At 37.1% G+C, this 22,504-nt stretch overlaps 1 protein-coding gene across 5 annotated transcripts in view; it reads left to right on the top strand.

The window, feature by feature from the left end:
- Positions 1-22,504, top strand: part of trh (PAS domain-containing protein trachealess) — a 941,131-nt gene that overhangs the window by 471,218 nt on the left and 447,409 nt on the right. The window lies entirely within an intron of this gene.

A 22,504-nucleotide genomic window follows, 5' to 3' on the forward strand; every position in this document is an offset into this window, starting at 1 on the left:
CCCTTGTTCTCCTTATCAGAGCGAACACGCGTGTTTATACATTTTACAATACCCTTGTTCTCATTATCAGAGCGAACACGCATGTTTATACATCTTACAATACCCTTGTTCTCCCTATCGGACCGAACACGCGTGTTTATACATCTTACAATACCCTTGTTCTCCTTATCAGAGCGAACACGCATGTTTATACATCTTACAATACCCTTGTTCTCCCTATCGGACCGAACACGCGTGTTTATACATCTTACAATACCCTTGTTCTCCCTATCGGACCGAACACGCGTGTTTATACATCTTACAATACCCTTGTTCTCCTTATCAGAGCGAACACGCATGTTTATACTCTTATAGTACCCTTGTTCTCCTTATCAGAGCGAACACGCGTGTTTATACATCTTACAATACCCTTGTTCTCCTTATCAGAGCGAACACGCGTGTTTATACATCTTACAATACCCTTGTTCTCCTTATCAGAGCGAACACGCGTGTTTATACATCTTACAATACCCTTGTTCTTCCTATCAGAGCGAACACTCATGTTTATAGATCTTACAATACCCTTGTTCTTCCTATCAGAGCAAACACACATGTTTATACATCTTACAATATCCTTGTTCTCCTTATCAGAGCGAACACACATGTTTATACTCTTACAGTACCCTTGTTCTCCTTATCAGAGCGAACACGCATGTTTATACATCTTACAATACCCTTGTTCTCCTTATCAGAGCGAACACGCGTGTTTATACATCTTACAATATCCTTGTTCTCCTTATCAGAGCGAACACGCGTGTTTATACATCTTACAATACCCTTGTTCTCCTTATCAGAGCGAATACGCATGTTTATACATCTTACAATACCCTTGTTCTCCTTATCAGAGGGAACACGCATGTTTATACATCTTAGAATACCCTTGTTCTCCCTATCAGAGCGAACACTCATGTTTATAGATCTTACAATATACTCCTTGTTCCTACAATAGCCTTCTTCTTACAATACCCCTATTAGAGCAAAAAGTTATTTTTTCTGGTGGGAGCTCATGTGGTTTGGATCCTATGTTAAGGTATAGGTCCACATTTCATATAGTCATGGTGCTGAACAGGACACCATACTCCAAATCAATCAACCAACCGAAAATTATAAAAAAAAAAGATACAAGATTTGATTAATAACACTTCAAGAATATTTAGACTATACAGTTTAATGTATACATTTACACGATATTTTTGAGAGTTCCCTCATGGCTATTTGGTTATCGTACGTGTCTTCAATATGAGAGACTTGAATTTGATTCCTGGTAGGAGGTCATGTGGTTTGGGTCCCACTTTAAGCTGTAGGTGCATGTGTCATATAGCCTCGCAGCTGAAAGGGACACTAAACTCTATTCCAACTAACCAATATTTTTGAAAATAATGCAAGTTTTTACTGATACGATATCAGAATTTTTAGATATCTACCCTTATCAAGACTTCCGCTAACAAAATCGCGTCACACAGTCCTATTTGTGGGAATAAAACCATACAACAAACTATCATACAGACCAGTATAAGAAATTGAATATTAACAGTTTTAATCGTAGTTTGAAAAAAATGCTGCTGTAGAGGCACCTATTTTACAATGTTAATAAGTATTTAAAGATAGAATTAAAATTATTTTTTCAATTAAAGTGTCATCAACAATAAAATTTTGCTGTATCTTAGAATTTATGTATATGTAAGTTCTACTGTATATGTATAGTTTTACTGTACCACGGATAATATGATGAAACCATTGTGTCTTAACACACATTATGTGAATAAAATCAATTATCAAATACTATTGCAAATATGGTATTTATAACAATTTCTTTAAAAGCATTCTTACGGTGATAACGTATCTCCTCCGAGAATGGAGTTTTAGTATTTTTTAGATATTCATTGTTAATTTTCTTGCAAGATAACGACTTAGAGAATAAGGCAATTTAACGACAGTTAGAGATTATGATTCTGTATTCCTTATAAAAGTATAAAGGCTAGGAAAGAAAGTAAATTTTAAAAAAGAAGAGCCAGAAGAAACATATTCTTCAAAATGCCAATTTCCTAGGTCTCTCTAAAATGCAATATTAAATTGTGCTCTTTCTCTGTGCAGTAAATTTTCCAATAATCCATCCACGGACATACTAAGGTTTGAAATTCTTCAGTAAGCCATTTAGTACAGGCTGCCAGAATTGCGTTTTGGTCTTTCACAAAAGTGTCATTTTGTGTTTTTTTTTCTTTCTTGCTTTTTTTGCCTCAATAGTGAGAATAGAAAACAACATCCAGAGTTATCTCTCTCGTTGGAAGAAAGAGAAATTCAAGTGCAAGAATTGTGGCCACATTTTTTTCAGTTGTTTCTCTTTCTCCTTTTCTTTTTAAGGGGGAAAGGAACGTAAGAAAGGGCTTTTTTTGTTTTTGTTTCGGATGTGTTTCTTCTGACTTGGCGGCTTAGTTAATATTTTATTGGATCGACTGAATACACAAGCAACAGACACCATATTTAAGATTAAAATATTCTTCACCTTCCGCTCAACCCAATCTGACTGATTTGGTCGGAACGGAAAAAGTCTTGGCCAAACAAAATGACGAATGTATCTCAGGAGAACGGGGAAGTATAAAGGCGTAGGAGAATCTTTTCCAACCCTAAATTATGATGAATGTTGGAGGTGAATACAGATGCAAAATTGAAGAGACAGCGGAATTGCCAAGTGTCGCATTTGCATTTTCACGCTATGTCCTCTTTTTCGTTTCTTTTCCACTGTCTTCTTGTTCTGGAAATGGGAGATCACAGACGGTGTAGAAATAGCATACAGACTGTCTGCATATTCTGCTGTCTTGTGGCTATTAACTCTTGTTGGTTTATTGTAGAATATATGAGACCGGTCGGTTTTGGTTCGAAATTACACTGAGACCTCGCTGGATGTAGATTATATAGAAAACTTAGACATGATAGAGCAATACATGTATCAACAGGAGTAGCGTGTTCCCCACTTTTGAAATAAAGTTGCCATGACCGCGAAATTTCCATTTAGTAGACGACATCTGCATTTTCACTAGTAGATTTGTATTTATTTGATATATATGTGCTTATGAAAGTAATAGAGAAAAAATGTATGATATATTGAACATGGAATTTTGTGTACTGGAGAGCATTGAGAGAGATGATGATACTCAAGAAATTTAAGTTGTCTTCAAAACTATACAGTTGTCTTTTGCTTTACGTAACATTTTGTACAGTCTTTACCGATTTTTCCTGTTCATTCTCCACAAGTAAATTCTTCACATTCATTAGTTTCCTCAAGTAAAACTGTTCTCACCAACTATGAGCTTTCTGTCCTTTTAAGAACAACAATAATATGCCAGTTTTGGCCCCTGAAGGATATTTTCCTTAACTCTCTTCGGAAGGCCTGTCAATTATCCATTGTCTATAGACCATCATGTTCCAGATTGGCAAATGTATGTATCATGGACGTCCCTCACATGAAAGTAGCAGCTGGTGGTCGAAAAGTTTCCAGAGTGGCGAACCTATCACGTATCCTACTATAACTAATTATATCACTCCTGAAAAGTGAAGCTGACTGCACTCTGCTACACACAAAGCCAAGATGAGCCAGTGAAAAGGGAAGATGATTGGAATCTGGCTATACATAGAGCCAAGACCCACCAGTGAAAAGTGAAGCTGACTGCACTCTGGCTCAGGAGCGGATCCAGGACGGACTTCTTTGGAGGGGGGGCGTTGTAATACTGCTTCTTAGAGCTACTGTTAAGAGCTCCAAACTCTGGGATGGGATTTATTTATATATAAAATAAGAAACTTCCCTCTTCTGGGGGGCGGGGGCGATTGCCTCCCTTGGATCCGCCCCTGCTCTGGCTACAAACAGAGCCAAGACCCATCATTCCACTCAGTCAATAGTTATTGTCATGAATAGCACAGAGACAAATGCAATTCAAATAATGGGCGCGTCTTACATCTTTCATATTTATCATATGTATTCTAAATTATTAATACTTTTCTGGCCAGAGTATGTACTTCTTTATTAAAATTAAAATAAGTCGTAACTTTAGTTATTTTTAACAGCTCTCTTTCAGTTAATCAGGTTTTCTAATTGTTTTTCATCCGGACGTTGCCCTACGTATCCCTACAGACTCTTCTGCTATTGGGTACATACTCAGTAGAAAAATCCCCGTTTAATAGCTAATCAAACTTTAAATGACAGTCAAAATGCATAAATGGACAGCAAAAAATTGTGCTGTTTTTTTAAATGTAGAGAAAATTCAACTAATTTTATGAATATACCAAAAGTTACTTCTAACTTTGGTCGAAATAGCACGCTTTGGTAAGATAACCATCAACATTAAGGTATGCGGAATCTGCTCAGAGCTCCCTCGTAACTATGTGCATATCGCATATGATTTTGGCGTGGAAGAGCAGGGTTTGATTCCCAGTGGGAGCTCATGTGGCTCGTATCCCATGCTAAGTTTTAGTTCCACGTCTTATACAGCCTTGCTGCTAACGGGACGCTAAGCTCATATACAATCCAATTCAACCTGGTCATTTAACATCATAAAGGGGACTAAAGTCCGGCTCAAACCTCTTGACGCCTGCCAAAAGCCAATGGTGTGCAAGTGCGACGTTGTCGGATTTCGCTTCCTTTCGTGTACATGAATAACGTGAAACATTAACGCGAGAAATTAAGATATTGAAAAACAAATTCGTTCTTACAAATTTATTAACGCTATAGTGATGTATATCATACGGACGTATCTTTGAAATTGCTTTCTTCTAATCCAGGAACAAAGTTATTAGACAACGTTGCCCAACTTTCATTGGATGTTGTGAAAACAGGGACGGCGCCAGGAACGCTTGATGGGGTGGGCGGAAAGAGGCAGACCTAGTTGCTGGGTGGGCGGACAATGAAAATGAGAACTGGGCAATGTAGACATTTTTTGACAATGATTTAATTTCAATTTTTATACTCTTTAGTTAGCTAAGGTTTAGACCAAAATAGGAGAGGAACAAGGATGTGGAAAACAGTTGTCTTGGCCTTATAAAAAGTGCAATTCCAGCATTCGCCTGGTGGGACAGAAGAAATGCAGGACGTAGGATGGGCTGTGGGAGTTCGTGGCTATATGCTCAACCTAGCGAATTCCGCGTAGCAGACACACTACCTCTATGAAGTTGAAGACAGCTTTACCTCCTCTCCCTCCAAGATGGGGGGCGCGGTGGCTCAGTGGTAGAGCGTTCACCTCTGGTGCTTGGGGTCCCGGGTTCGATCCCAGCCCCCGCCAAGTGAACTTTGTGGTGGACAAACACCGTGCTCGTGGGTTTTCTCGGGGTTCTCCCGTTTCCTCCCACTTTCTTCATTCCACCATTTCACTCATCTCTCATAATCACCGTCTCCTTTAGCCTAACGGGCATAAGCGTGGGACGTAAAACTCAAAGATTTCATTTTTTTCCCCTGCAAGAATGCACATGAATGAATAGAAATAAAAGAAGGTTCAAACAACACAGACTAACAGATAATACTCAACTTTTCGTTAATAACATAAAATACTCAACATAGGTAAAGTAAAACAAGGATAAAATAGGCTACTGCAAACATTTTTACCTTTGAAGGATTTATTACAAGAAAGCAAGAGATAAAAAATATAAATCAGTATCTTCAGAAGCAATGCTGTCGTCTTCGCTCTCTCCAGCATCGAGTTCACTTTCTTCAAAATCGAACACTTCAAATTGCGAATCCTGGTTGTCACATGTATGTTTCTCTCTCTCTCTTTTTTTTTTTTTTTCTCTATCGAAGAAGGATTATCATTAACGACAACGGATTGAAAATCGCGCTTCTTTGAACACGAGGAAGACACTGAGGATGAGATGAGATCGCTGATAAGATTTTCGACATATTAGCTGAACAAGCACCGACCGCCGAGACAAGCACCGAACAGAGATCAACTCAACAATGCTATAATAACGGTTTTTACAAATCTGTTTAATGCCACACGGGTAAGACATGCGGTACATTGCTGTAAACAATTGCAAGCTGCAACCCTTTTATAAGAAGCTATAGCGCCGACACAAAGCACTACTCCTCTCCCTTTCTTTCTGAAATGAGACAATCGATAATACTGGCCAGTCCTGTCCATTATTTAGTCAGCTTTTTAAAAAGCACTTCCTTTCTTTTTTTCAGTGCAGCACATACAAACGCTGGCGTTTCAATAGCACGATTTTGTGTGTGTGTGTGTTAAACTTTAATTTATTAATCAAGACTTTTGGCATCATTATATTACAAGTATCTGTCTTAAAATCATTGTTCATTGCAGAGTTAATTAAACAGAGTCCTAGAACCTATTAAATTACAATCGGAAGTAATACCTATTGCTTTTGAAGTACAGGGTGTCACCTTCAGTGTCGGATTTACGTATAAGCTAAACAAACTATAGCTTAGGGCCACGCTCTCTTGGGGGCCCGAAAAAATTTAAAGAAAAATGGCTGTAATGTCATTTCCAAATAATAAGAAAAAGCAAATAAGATAAAATGCACATACAACAACTGTATTCTGTACTGTTATGTATTAAGCTCTCATGAAGCAAGTAATAGTTCCCTATTTTCCAACCCGCCTGCAATGGGATTTCCGTTGCCCAGCCCGCTTATAATGGAACCCTCATTTTCCAGCTCCGTTTGTAATGGGGATTTTGTTTCAGAGCCTCATTTGTAATGGGGACTCTGTTTTACAGTCATTACACTTAGCTACTTTAATAAGATTTCACAGCATAAGTGATACAGTATCTTGTATGCGGATAGAACTCTAGTGCTACCCTTTCATGTACTATTTGGAATTCGACAAGAAATTGAGTTTGGTAACAGTGGATGCATGAAGAAGAAGGCTTGAAACCACAAGCTCGCGAAATAATAGTAAAATATAAAGGAATTACAGCCCTAAGCGGCAATAATCTTTATATCGCAAAATTATAGATATTTCGCTGTACGTAAGTATGAAAAACAGTGTTCAGAAGTATTTTCATAACTTTCAGAACTTGGCACTGATTTTCATAGTGATCTATAGAGTTGAGTTGATTTTGAGTTTAACATCCCTTTCAGCAGCGAGGCTATATGAGACGGGATCTACTGACTAACGTGGAATCCAAACCACATGAGCTCCCGCCGGGAATCGAACCTGAGTCTCCCACGCCAAAGGTGCGTACGCTAACCGCTTAATCACGGAGGAGCTCATATAGTGTTCTATAGAGTGCAATAATTCAGAATGGATCCGCCCCTGACTAAAGGAAAGAATAGGAGCACGAATCATAGTGATTTCATCCATTCGTTCTAGGCATATGAATGGTTCGTTTGTATATATTAACAGCATTTTATGTATTGTTACGTTCAGAACTGCCCGAATTTATCTTGTGTAAGTAAGTATGCAGCAGGCTGAATGCATTAGATTATCGGCACTAGTTACTACATAGGAAGGCAAAATACCAACATCTTTTCACGTCGCAGTAAAAAGATGCTACCTACATTTGTAGGTCTTATAATAATTTTATTGCAACAGTTAGGTTTTTCAACGATATTTTTATGATTTTCAGCCAGAGACGTATCTAACCAGGGGCCGGAGAGGTCCAAGCCCCCAGTTTTTTGAATTACAAAAATAATTGAAGCCATTACTTACATATTTTTGGAAGTTTATAGTAAACTCACGATATATCTATCATAATCTGGGTTTAGTTGCCCCTCCTCCAGTTTTAACCTTCTAGATTCGCCTCTGCTTCCAGCGAATTTGTGTCGTATTACACCTTGCTAATTACCAACCCTGGATGATATTCAGACTGTATTTATTTACATCGGATCCCTGGAAACATTTCAAACTCTACCCAACTGAATAGAAGCAACTTGAAATGAGAAATGATGCGGCCTCCATATATTGTAGAAGCATGGCGTGGAGCGTGGGTCATAGTTAGTGCAAAAAGAAAACAGAAGATCGGCAAGGAGCATTGTTGGGACCAAATTAAACTATTGCTAATTTTAAAAAATTTACAGTTTTTCTATAATGTCTTCAAAACAGTAAGTTAAGTTAACGAAATATATACGAAAACGTATTTAGATATGTATTACCATATAGCATATATTCAAACAGAAAAGGCAAAATTTTGTCGCTGAAAAAGAAAGCTAGAAATACAAAGAGCCCCATTATCTTCAATAGCTTAGGGCCCTATCAAACATAAATCCGGCACTGGCCACCTTCATTATTCTACTTTTGTTGGGGTGGGCGGATGGGTGGGCAAGGACATCCATCGGGTGGGCGGTTGCCCACCCCGCCCACCCTTAACGCCGCCCCTGTGTGAAAAAGAGGACACACCTTAAATGTCAGGAGGTTTCAGCCATACTGTAAGTGTTATTTGATACCTCATTATTACCAACAATAAAATAAATCATAAAATGCCACTAAATCAGGTGAACAAGGCTTGATGTGTGGTACGAAGTAAATGTATATTTAACAGCTCAAAACGATTAGGTTATTTCAACCGATTTATCAAGAAAGTACTAAAAGGTGCAGTTAAACTTGTCCAAAAAAGGGAACTTATATAAGGTGAAAGTCTGCCCGAAATGAAAAGGGCCGTGCCTTGGGAGCGCAAGCGGGGCGACGGCCCCAGGCGCCGAAGTAAGGGGGCGAAAAAATCGTGAGAAAAAGAGGCAAAAGAAAGGAAAAATTACTTGGTATATATGTATGGGGGCGCCGTCGTATACTCTCGCCCCGGGCGCTGATTTTCCACGGCACGACCCTAGAAGTGAATAAACTTTGTAGTTTTAACCAAGAAGTTTGTTTTCGACGTGAATTTTGTTTAAAACGAAAACGTGTCCAAGATAGCATATTTTTTGTGTACCGTCTTGAGCAAGTTTCTCTGTAGCCAAATCTTATTACAGCAGTATTCTTTTTAAGATACGATAATGCATACGTAATCTTCAAATTTTGAAATACCATATCAATAACTATATTTTTCTTTCACTCACGATTTTTTTTCTATAACAAGCATCAAATTGTACTGATCAAGAAAACAAATACGCAAGAACCTGTACATTGCTACGCGTACTACTTAACGTGTGATAACAATACAAATTGATTGTTATTATCGTATGGGTACGACTTCTATATGTAATAGCCACCGGTCGTTTAATACATTAGCTCTTCTTTAAGATACGAATCTGCGAGTCATCGAAAAGAGCAGTTGGAAGATTATATTTTACGCTGGTTCCATCCTAACTGATGTATAATTTGTTGACCATTTTAAAAGGTGTTATTGCTGCTTTGATTGCCACATATCGACGTGATTGCAGTTTCAGGCTCCGCGCAATAAAAGTGCAATTTTCACCGCGCAGTTAAATTGGGTGGGACATTACTTGGGAAGAGTTTTTTTTTCAAGGCCTCACTTTCGTTTAAAAAAAATGATTTCAATCCTGTACCACAGAAATAATTCGTAATTTTATGTTATTATATATATACTTTAAAAATTCCTAGGATGGTTATGTCTCAACTTTAATAAGTAGGGGAGAGTATTTCAAGAAAATAATGTATTTATTTATGATTGAATAACGTTTTTAGTCTTTACTTTGTTTATATTTTTGATTCGCGCACTACATGAAAAAAATAAGACCGTGTTCTTGTTGTTTTCTGTAAGGAACCCTATCTTTTATAGTAGACGTTATTACAAAAAGTGTCTGGCAGCAATTAAGATGTTTGGAGTGTCTGGTAAGTAAGTACAGTGAAACCTCTCAATAACGGACATCAATGGGACATGAATTTTTGTCCGTTACTGAGAGGTGTCCGTTACAGAGAGGTTACAGTAATTTAATTTCGCGCAACGGTAACTGTATGCAATAATATACAGTAAATACATTATGTATGAGCCTAACTACGTAAAATTCAATATGAAAATACTCTATTTAGTATGTATTTGAATTACTGGGAGGGATGAAGAAGAAATTGATTTCTGTTAAATAGTATTATTGCTGGGGATGTGTTAATATATTTGTATATTGCAAAAGATAATGCGTGTATGGTAATAATTTTATTCCTACATAGGAGGGGAAAGTGGGAGGAAAAGCGTTTTTTAAATTTATTTCAAATTCTCAGGACCTTCTCAAAAGATGCGTTAGGAATCAACTAACCGGTTAAACTCATTAGCAAGTGTCCTCTGAAAATCCTCAGTACAGTTGCAGAATATATATATATATATATATATATATATATATATATATATATATATATATATGTGTGTGTGTGTGTGTGTGTGTGTGTGTGTGTGTATGTTTGTGTACTGGCGGAATGGATGAAAAAGCAAGTTATTGTGATTACATATGTTTATTGACAGCCCCAATCACAAAGAATATCTTCTTAGAAAAAGTGAAAAAGGATGCCTGGAAAACTCCAACCCAGACTTGTTGCAGTATCATAAGTAAAAGTAAAATGTTACTTTTCCAAAATAAGTAAGAGGAAATATTGTTCGTTGAAAATGTTGTTATAAAGCAAACAGCGTTTGTTTGTTATCTATGAAATTGTCGTGAAAAATTCAAGGCCCAGAGGAAAAAGGACTAAATTTGTTGGGGAAGGGAAGATCTTTTGTATAGAATTCTTGGCCATACGACTGACCCTACATCAGTGTTATTACTTATTGAAGGTTTTCTATGACTTCCACCAGAAAGTAGTTTATTGAGGGCAGAAAAAAATAATTTCAAGTTCAGCTTGAAGCTGTTCTGTTTGATGGTTCACCGGTATAGACTCATGATAGATACACCTGTGGGGAAAAGACTTTTCTGTCTAATGTAATATATCGCAGAACCGAGTATAATTCCTGTCCGTTACGAAGATGTTATTGAAAAGTTTGGGGGAAAAAAGGACTGTCCGCGTCCGTATCTGAGAGTGTCCGTAAAAGGGAGGGTTTTGTTCCGTAAGAGAACATATATTTTTGCCGGGACAAAAAAATCTGTCCGTATTATAGAGGTGTCAGTTATTGAGAGGTGTCCGTTAAGGAAGGTTTCACTGTATTATGGTACACAGTACAACTATATCGTTCAGTAATACAGTGAAACCTCCCTTAACGAACACCTCTATAATACGGACAGATTTTTATGTTCCGGCAAAAATATATGTTCTCTTACGGACCAAAACCCTTCCTTTTACGGACACTCTCAGATATGGACGCGGACAGTCCTCCCCCCCCAAACGTTTCAATAACCTCTTCAAAACGGAGAGGTATTATTCTCGGTTCTGCGATATATTACAGTAGACAGAAAAGTATTTTCCTCACAAGTGAATCTATCGTGAATCTAGACCTGGTGAACCATCAAACAGAACAGCTTAAAGCTGAATTTGAAATTCTTTTTTTTTTTTCTTTCTTTCTTTTCTGCCCGCAATAAACTGTTTCCTGGTGGAAATACTAGAAAACCTTCAACAAGCAATAACACTCATGCAGGGTCAGTTGTATGACCAACAATTCTGTATGAAAGATCTTCCTTTCCCTAACAAATTTAGTCCTTTTTCCTCTAGGCCTTGCATCTTTCTCGACAATTTCATAGATAACAAAACAAATATTCTTTGTTTTACAATAACATTTTCAACGAGCAATGTTCCCACTCTAATTTTTTATTTTTTATTTTTATTTTGAAGAGCAACATTTTTCTTGTACTTATGATACTGGAATAAGTCTGAAGGTTTTCCGGCTTCATTTAGATCAATGAACATATACACTCCCAATAGTTTGTCTTTTTATTCATCCCGTCAACGAATGTACCGCGCCAGTGCACAAACACACACACACACACACACACACACACACACATATATATATATATATATATATATATATATATATATATATATATATATATATATATATATATATATATATATATATATATATATATATATATTTCTACTGAGGATTCTCAGAGGACACTTGCTAATGAGTTTTATTGTCCTTGTAGAAGAAAAAGCATGCCTTTTTCGCTAAACAAAGGAGTTTAGTTCGTTAGTTGGTTCCTAACGCATCTTTTGCAGTATACGAATATAACACATACCCCAGCAATAATATTATTTAACAGAAATGAATTTCTCCTTCATTCCTCCCAGTAACTCAAACACGTACTAAATAGAGTATTTTCATATTGAATATTACGTATTTACGCTCATACATAATGTATTTACTGTATATTACTACATACAATTACCGTTATGAGAAATTACACTTCTGTAACCTCTCTGTAACGGACTTCTCTCAGTAACGGACAAAAATTCATGTCCCATTGATGTCCGTTATTCAGAGGTTTCACTGTATTAATATCTTCTGTGCATTTCCGCTCGAAGGTAGGTTCTGAAATAAATGTGGATACGATCGTCATGGTTTAGTAAACCAAAATAACAAACAGGCCCATATTTAGTTATTTTGCGTCCCTTCCCCCAATAAAATGTTGCGCCTCTTCCTCCCTACTTGTAGGCCTAACGTTACCCACACGTCTACTTGAGACACTAGCGACCAGTGTTTGTTGGTTTCGTTAAGAAAATTTCGAGGGACACAAAATTTTCACGGGTTTGTTGCGTATCCAATGCCTGTGACAGAAGTTGTGTGGTAAGATTAATTTGGCTACCATGTTTGTTACATTCGTATACTTTTTTCTTTCTTTCTTTCTTTCTTTTTTTTTGTTTTACTTTTTTAAACAAAAAATATACACAATTACACGCAGCCAACAATAGGTGTAAAGTATGCTACTTTGAAACACAAACTATTGTTATTCTGTTGGTTTATTTCTGAATAACAAAGAAAACTTTAAGCATTTATGCAGCGCCGTAACTTAGAGTTGTTTCTGAGAGAGCAAGCATTAATATTTGGGCCCCCTAAATCGCGTGAGTCCTCCCGCAAAATTCGAAAATAGGCTTTTTCTTTCCATCTTTCTCTTACTGATTTTGGGCCCCTGCAGTCTGTGGGCTCTCCCGCACGGCAAAGTCTACGGAGTAGTTAGTTACGCCCCTGGGCTCGTTCCATACATGACGAATTAAGGGGACAACATTGACAAAACTCGAAGTCATACGAATTAATATTATTCCCAGGGCCCCTAGTAGTAGACATTTCCACGACTCATTTTTGTTTTATTTACCTTTTGTGTGTTGTTTTGTTTGTGTAATGTAGTGAACCTGCTGGATGCTTCATTTATAATTTCATGTTCGTATCGTATATGAAGTAAGAAAATTTTGTTTTAAAGTGGGGCCCCCTGGAACAACCCGGAGCTCCCCTGGGGAACAGTTGTCCTCAGTTCCCCACAAGTTACGGCCCTGCATTTATGTTGATCAATCTGTCAATGCGAGAATTTCCCTGGATATTCACGTTTTTTTGAAAATTCCCTTTTTGCTAAATTTACCTACGAAATTTCCCTCAAACTACGAACACTGTGGGACATCATGTACAGTATCTCTCTTAAATTTTTCTGTCGTGAACAGCAAGCTTTTTTTTCGTATCCATACCTCAATTACGATTTTTTAAAAATATACCGCCCCTGGGAATTTGTCGCCCTGGGCCCATGCATATATATATATGCAAGGAATATTGCTTGGTGTCTGTTCACTTTGGATCATCCTGTTGTGTACCACATTCTAGCCATGAGAAAGAAGGTAATGCAAGAAGGTGATGTTGAAACATAAAGATATGATATGCATAAGATGATATTCTTTGGTAACAAATAGCAGCAACCAGGAAGAAGGAATTCGTTACTTTTTTTTTTTTTTTTTTTTTGCATCTGTGAAGAAAAAAAATAACCATATTAAGTTCAAACATCAAACGGAAGGCTCAGATGACTTTATGCATGATAATGAGATTAGTGATGGAAAAGTTGGGTTTCAACCAATCTTGGAGAATCCGGTGAGAGACAGGGGGTGTCAAAAAGAAATTGCTGGAGGGTTGATACCACTAGTAGTGTGTATATGTCTGCTTCTTGTGATGGGAAAAGCAAATGATGCCAGGTAAAGAAAAGAAAAAAAGATTAGATGAAGCCAAAATTCTGAAGAGGAAAACAACCCAACCCCTTGTCTTTCTTTTGCAGTGCGAAAGAAGAAAAAGCACATCACGCAGTTTCCCCTCCCCCCCCCCCCAAAAAATGAAGGCTCTGTGTACCAAGAAGTCAATATATTATCATATCTTTGTAGAATACTTTAGATAGACGAAATTTCTTCAACAAATCTTCCAGTAGCGCTCACAAGTACAGGATGTCCCAGTTTGAAGAAAGCAGAAGTCAATGTTAGATTGCATGAATCCAAAATACATTTCATTTAACCCTGGTAAGACTACTATCGTTCAAAATGAAGCCAGCAGCGAGATTAAGAATAAGACACGATTTTTTTTTATTACGTGGTAGGATGGAGACAAACAAGGTAGCTCATGATCCGGAACCGGCAACGAAATCTGACCGGTGACCCATGAAGACCCGGAGACAATTACGAAACACCGCAAATTTCCTGATGATTCTCTCCCTTTTTTCTCTTCTAACTAAACCTGTTATTTTCTTTGTCTCTTTTTCCTCTGGGGGACACGGTGACACAGTGATAAACCCTCGCTCCTTGCGCGAAATAGGTCCCTTCTTTAATCTCAGACTGTGTGTTTGTGATGGACATCATTGTGTCTGTGAATTTTCTCAAAATTCTCTCATTTCCTCCCACATTCTCATTTCATCTCCTTTAGCATATAGAACACAGTCGTAAGACATGAAACATTTCTTTTAATTTATTTCTCTTTTCTCCTTTTCTCTTTTCAAAAGATTTAATTTCTTTCTCTTTCCAAAAGATATCTTTTAATTTCTTTCTCTTTTCTCCTTTTCTCTTTTCAAAAGATTTCTTTCTCTTTTCAAAAGATATCTTTTAATTTCTTTCTCTTTTCAAAAGATATCTTTTAATTTCTTTCTCTTTTCAAAAGATATCTTTTAATTTCTTTAGCTTTTCTCCTTTTCTCTTTTCAAAAGATTTCTTTTAAGTTCTTTCTCTTTTCAAAAGATTTCTTTTAAGTTCTTTCTCTTTTCAAAAGATTTCTTTTAAGTTCTTTCTCGTTTCAAAATATTTCTTTTAATTTCTTTCTCTTTTCTCTTTTCAAAAGATTTCTTTTAATTTCTTTCTCTTTTCTCTTTTCAAAAGATTTCTTTTAATTTCTTTCTCTTTTCTCCTTTTCTTTTTCAAAAGTTTTCTTTTATTTTTTCTCTTTTCTTTTTCAAAACATTTCTTTTAATTTTTCTCTTTTCTCTTTTCAAAAGATTTCTTTTAATTTCTTTCTCTTTTCTCTTTTCAAAAGATTTCTTTTAATTTTTTTCTATTTTATCTTTTCAAAAGATTTCTTTTAATTTCTTTCTCTTTTATCCTTTTCTTTTTCCAAAGATTTCTTTTAATTTTTCTCTTCTCTCTTTTCAAAAGATTTTTAAATTTCTTTCTCTTTTCTCTTTTCAAAAGATTTCTTTTAATTTCTTTCTCTTTTCTCTTTTCAAAAGAATTCTTTTAATTTCTTTCTCTTTTCTCTTTTCAAAAGATTTCTTTTAATTTCTTTCTCTTTTCAAAAGATTTCTTTTAATTTCTTTCTCTTTTCTCCTTTTCTCTTTTCAAAAGATTATTTTTAAATTTCTTTCTCTTTTCAAAAGATTTCTTTTACTTTCTTTCTCTTTTCTCCTTTTCTCTTTTCAAAAGATTTCTTTTAATTTCTTCCTCTTTTCTCTTTTCAAAAGATTTCTTTTAATTTCTTTCTGTTTTCTCCTTTTCTCTTTTCAAAAGATTTCTTTTAATTTCTTTCTCTTTTCAAAAGATTTCTTTTAATTTCTTTCTCTTTTCAAAAGATTTCTTTTAATTTCTTTCTCTTTTCAAAAGATTTCTTTTAATTTCTTTTTCTTTTCTCCTTTTCTCTTTTCAAAAGATTTGTTTTAGTTTCTTTCTCTTTTCTTTTAAATATATAACAACTTTGTGAGCAAATATGAGTGCAGCTTATAATTGACTTTTTTAGGAACTGTTAACTTACGATATTGAGACGTGACTGTGTCCTTACTTTCGACATAGGAGACCCGGACTCGATTCCTAGTTCAAGCATAAGCGCTGACGCGTAGAAAACATTGGAATGACTCAGTTACAATAAAGTGTAGTAGGTATTTGAAAAAAAAAAAAATGTGGCCTAGAGAACTGTTTTGTAGAAATAACTAACTAACTCTATGGCCTATGGAACCCGAAAGTTCAATGCCGCTTTCACAAAAGCTCTCCTTTGACTTCTATTCTTAGCCAATTGGATCCAGTTTCTGCTTTGTATTCCTTTTTCTGAGAGATCCATCTTAATACTATCCTCCCATCTGCGCATAAGTCTTCCTAATGGTCGTTTTCCGGTTGGTCTTCCAGTTAAGATTTTGAAACTACTTTCTTCCATCCTGGCTAGATGACCTGTCCACCTGAGCCTCCTAAGCTTGATGACCCTAACAATGTTGGATAAACCGTATAAATTATGTAGTTCCTCATTATGAAGTTTCCGCCATTCCCCATTCCGGTTTCTCTTGGGTCCGAATGTTCGTCTCAGGATCTTGTTCTCAAATATTTTCAATCTATGTTCTTCCTTCTGAGTAAGGGACCATGTTTCATTACCATACAGAACAACAGGCATGATTATCGTTTTGTGTATTTTAAGCTTCAAACTGCTTGACAGAATTCGCTACGATAAAAGATTTTGAACTGAATAATAACACTAATTCCCTGCTTTTAGTCGACATTTAATTTCTTCGTGTATATGGTTTTCGTCCGTTAATATTGATCCTAGATATTTGAAAGTATCCATTTTATCAAAAGTATTATTTAATATTTTAACACATCCATAATTTGTCGTATTACGATCCCGACGAACTTCTATGTATTTAGTTTTCTCTGCAGTTACTTCTAAACCCATGTCCATGCAAGCGTTTAATAAGATCTCTGCATTTCTTTCTATTGTTCTCCTATCATCCCTTATTAAATTTATACCATCAGCATATGCCGTAACCTGGTGAACCCAATTTAACTCCAGGCCCTGATTGCTATCTTTGATTTTCCTTATAGTGTATTCCAGAGCAAAGTTGAATAATAATGGTGACAACGCATCTCTTTGTTTCAGATCATTCTCGACCTGAAAGCTCGTTGACAAAAACTTTCCCACCGGACTTTACTTTGGGATTCATTTAAACATATCTTAATTAATCTAATTAGCTTTTTTGGTATTCCAACTTCTGTAAGAATGTTATATAATGCTTTTCTCCTAACCGAGTCGTAAGCCTTTCTAAAATGAATAAATAGTTGATGTACCGAGGTATTGTATTCTCACTTCTTTTCGAGTATTTGTCGAATGGTAAATGTTTGGTCGATAGTTGATCTTCTGTTAGGGCATGTGCATTTAAAACAATAATATCAATCCACCTATCAGTAAGAGTAATAAAAGAAAGTCTATCATTAACAAATTCAACCCGCTTAATTGCTGATATTATTCGTTTGTGAACGAAAAACCCTGTTCCTGATTGGTGACTTTATTTCCTTCCCCGTAAAAGAACGTAAAATTTCCGGAATTCACAGTTCCATTTTCTTCCCACCTAACTTCCTGAACTCCTACTAGGTCCCTCCTGTATTTTTTCTAACTCATTCGTTACTGATTTTAACGTACCTGCCCTATAAAGACTTCTAATATTCCATGATCCAAATTTCATGTCCATTTTCTTTTGCTGAGGTCGTGCCAAGTTATCAGACCTGGTCCGAGGCTTCTGTGAATGTTTCTGAACAAGTGCCTTTATTTTATTTATTTATTTATTTATTTATTTTACAGTGTAAGGTTGTTAGCCTCACCCAAAGACCCAAGCTGGAGGACCACACCTTGTTTGTCCGCGACTGCTTGTTTAATACATTCAGCTAACTTCTATATCGAGAGGCTTTCTCCTCGATCCGCAATCTGAGTACACGCCATGCCGTGGTGACAGGAACCCACATTACACGCGTTTTGTAGAAATAAGAAGAGAAAAAATGACACTAAAACATTTGGGGGGGGGGGGGATCTGAGCCTGGTGCTTGTGGATAGCAGAGTTGTAAGTCCACATCTGATTGAGATCGATTCTGGAAGATGAAAAACTCAAAATATTTTGCATTTTTATTTCCAAAAATATTTCATTAACATACCATAAATAAGAAGTTGATAAAAGGACTCATAAAATGCTTCGTGTGGAGTATTGTACTGTATGGGGCAGAAACATGGACATTCGCAGAAAATGATGAAAACAATTGGAAGCTTTCGAAATGTGGGTGTGGAGAAGAATGGAGAGAATTAGGAGGGTCGAGTGGAAAACTAATGAGAGGGTGTTAGAAATGGTGAGGGAGAAAAGAACAGTTTTAAATATTATTGAGAAGAGCGAGAGAAACTGGTTGGGACATTGACTAAGAAGGAACTGTATCATTGGGGGACGTGCTGGAGGGTCATTGGGGGATTAAACCAAAAGTCTTAGGGGGGCTCTTTATTGTAGAGTGGGATATGTTCCCCGAAATTCACCCCCCTCCCCCCAAAAAAGAAAGGTAAAACGGATTCAGGAAAAGAGGGTGAAAGATATAATTGCTACGGAATTTTCACCACAATACCCCCTCCCCGAAAAAGATATTCCGCCTTATGCAGAGTCATTTTGACGTTATGAGTAGCGTCATACTAAAAGCTTTACTACTGCAGGGAACATATTAGTCGAACTCTAGTATGGCACTAATCACGCCTCAGAACGATTAAGTATAAGGCCCATTCTGTCTACAGGCCTGGTCGTAGCTATGCTTTACTAAATATTTCGCTAGAAAAAATATCAGGTTAAACATATTTTAGAACGCTCATAATGTTTCTGTATTTTAGTAAAATGAAATCAACAAAAGGACAAAAGAACTTACAACGCAAAACACGCTTTTCGGCGAATACCACACACGGCGTATTTGTTGATATAATGTCGCGATCTACGACAATGTCCCTATGACATTTAAAAGTGCTGGTCCATTCAGCCGCTTTTCACCAAAACGAGATCGCAACCACGTTTTCAGTCGGTGCAATGTGGATTAAGATCGTTCTGCACTGGCTACGCTCGAATGCAGGGTTACAAGTTGAGTTGATGTTGAGTTAAACGTCCCTTTCAGCAGCGAGGCTATATGAGACCTACTGATTAACGTGGAATCCATACCACAGGGTTACAAGTATGCGCAGCAGTTTTCGAATAGTCACGTGAAGATCTTCGTCGCTGGTGGTCAAGGCCTCCAACGCAGTCCGTGATAGAGTTCCACCTTTTTCTTTAATTCTCTTCCATTTAGAAGTGCAGATTGCAAATTCAGAACTAAAGAGGGAAAACAGCATTTTTTCTTGAGTTCCGATAGTTTTGTAAAATCTTTCTGCTAGAACGCGGAAGTCGTTGCTCAGTTTAGTCAGTTGCGCGTGTTGGCAATAGAATTTTGAGTCCGTATACATTTAAAACTTCCTGCGCAAAATGAGTTTTGAGGTCTTCTACAACCGACTCTATCAACAGAATGTACAGTTCTTCAGTAGTAAGATGCCGTGTCATCTGCCCTGAAGTTCGTACGATGTGTTTGTCTTTGGGTGAGATGAGGAGTCTGAATCTGCACGTCGACACTGGTAACCATTCTGGATATTGCTTCGAAAGTTGCCTTGAATTCTTTGCTGTTTGAACGCTTTTTGTTTAATGCTGCGATAATGTCCTGAATAGCATCTGACGTTGCGTTCATGTCTAAATTTGTCTTCTGCAAACGTCGATTGAGGGGAGGGTTATCGTGAGAACACCCTGAAGACACGTAATAGTTACGATAAACTCGCTGTCGTACATGGCAGAAGAAAGTGTCCATGTTTTGGCTGCTGTATCTAACTCGGATCACTTGGAACACACTGTAGAACCTCATTTATTTATTGAAATTGCACGTGAAATTGTAACACCGCGTCGTTCCATTCAACCCATATCGTTTCACACAATGTCTCCAACTGGCCACTAACCATAAGCTTAAGGACAGTATTACGTTTTGACGATGCGGTGAAAAACGTAATGATCTCATCCGTTGTTCCCAGACAGTTCCTCATGCACTGTACTGACGACGACCTGAAGATGGACAAGTTGAGGCTGTGACTGCAATATGAACAGTGCAGCGCTTTTGAAGCCTCCTTCGGGATCTCCTGCACTGCCCGGCGACTTTGAGAGGTCGTGACGGCGCAAACATCTGTACCAATACCAACTCAGTTTTTCGGGTCGAGTGAGAAGTCTTGTAGTAAGGATAGAACAATTTCTCCAATTTTCCCTCCAGTCAGTGAAAGTTCGGGCGGTTTTGCGTCTTCGGATTCCGAGCTCGAACCAATGTCCTCACCTTTCAGCTCTGTTTATCGAGGATCAATGAAACCGAAGCAGTCTTCTCTTATTTCACCCATGTGTTCGTACCTTAAAATCAAAGACAGCTGAGATGTGTGCAAAACGACCGTAGTCTCATCAAACATAATAGAATAAAACTGATCCTCTCGCACTCGATTGACAATTTTACAGACGTGATTTCTCATCCTCAACCCTCAATGAAGGCATTTTGTGTGGTTTTATTGGCAAAAATGGTCCTTTTCGATGCTTTCTTCCAGTGATTCTTTAAGAGATCGTCACTACAAGCCATTCTAAATTTGAGCAATTCTCGAAAATTGCCCTCGTTGAACTTAGTTTCTGCACTGTCACCATGTGAGGTCCAATTATCCGCACACGCACCGTCCTTGTACAAGGGCGCCGATCCTGGGGCCGTTCCCCCCCAAATCTCATGTGGGCCTCCCTATTGTATTTATGAATATACAATATTTGACATAATTTGAATGCAATTTGTCTTAAAATCCTCATATATATACATTCTGCATCTGAATGGTCCCCCAAATTTACGGAGAAATCGGCGCCCTTGTCCGTGTGGTCTTGAAAAACAATGCCTTGCCTTCCAAGGAATATCACATTTCCCAACATTAATTTCAGTTTGTCGCGATTTTGGATGATTGTCTTCTTGACGAGTTGATTTGATTCTCGACTGATTTCACTGGTTCCCAGTAGCTTTTCAGAAACGCTTTTCCGACCTCAAGAGCGTTAATGTGATATTGTACCTTGTTGTGAGTTTCTAAAATACCATAGAAAGTAGCGAATTTCTTCAAAGATTTAATCTCAAGAGTTTGGAGAGGCACGTTTCTTCGATAGCAACCCCCTCCAAAAAAAAAAAAAAAAAAAAAAACGTTGCAAAAAGTGAGCAATATTTACAAAAAAGATCCCTCTCCTTATGGGAAAGAAACAGCCATTGATAGTTTTCCAGATGCTCTGGCCTCAAGTAACATCGTCCTTCTTCCTGAGATTTATCTGATATTATGACTCAAATTATCGTTAGCGTAAACGCAGCATGCTAAACGGAGACTATTTTTAAATAGAATTTAAAGAATTAACCCTCTTTTGAAATGATGCAAGAATGATCCCAAACTTTCGTTCGTGTGGCGGTAAGCTACGAGCTGCAGTGTGTGTAATTTTAATATTTTAGAGGGCTCTTGGGGAGGGGGGGGGGCGATCGCCCCCCCTCGCCCCCTCCTTTAATCCGCCCCTGTGGAGGGTATGGTGGCAGGAAAGAGAGGTAGAGGGCAAAAGGGGCTACAATTGATGGATGATATAAAAACAGAAAAATCGTACTTGAAGACGAAGAGGTTATCGAAAGACCGTGGAGCTTGGAAGATTCTCAGTTGCAGCAACTGACCTGCCAGCAATGGCAGAATACCTATTATTATTATTATTATTATTATTATTATTATTATTATTATTATTATTATTATTATTATTATTATTATTATTATTATTATTATTATTATTATTATTATGCAAGTCATTCAGTTCTGCTATATCCAACATACATAACACGATATACAGTAAGTTGTTACATTAAAAGTACGGACTGGGCCTGATTAGTCATATACAGAAACGAATTTCTGCCAGCGTTTAGGGATGTTTCAGATGCTCGATTTCACTCACAATTTTCCTGAAAGAGTGTTTTCACATTTTTTACATTGCTTTCGTCTTCCAGCATATTTCAATATCCATCAGACTTTATATATATATATCGAAGGGATAAGAGTTAAAGATTACTAAAATACTAACGTGTTTGTGAAACTTATAGAGTGATAATGAATGTTCTGCCCAAGCATCATGTACAAGACAGCTATCGAGTTTGGCGGGTTTGTAGAAATATAGTCTAGGTACAGCAGAACAACTATATTAAACAACTTAATGTCGAGACGTTTTAAATTTGGACAGAACAAATTATTACACCAGGAGCAACTGAGCAAAATTGCGGGAACATTTGTTTATTATGACAGTGGTCTTTGTGGTTGGTGGAGGTGCAACTTACCAGGAAAGATGAATGAGAGCAATAGCGGATGTGACCTGCGGTTGAACAAGA

Source organism: Thermobia domestica, chromosome 5, assembly GCF_964235325.1.
Source record: "Thermobia domestica chromosome 5, izTheDome1.hap1.1, whole genome shotgun sequence".
Lineage (NCBI taxonomy): Eukaryota > Metazoa > Arthropoda > Insecta > Zygentoma > Lepismatidae > Thermobia > Thermobia domestica.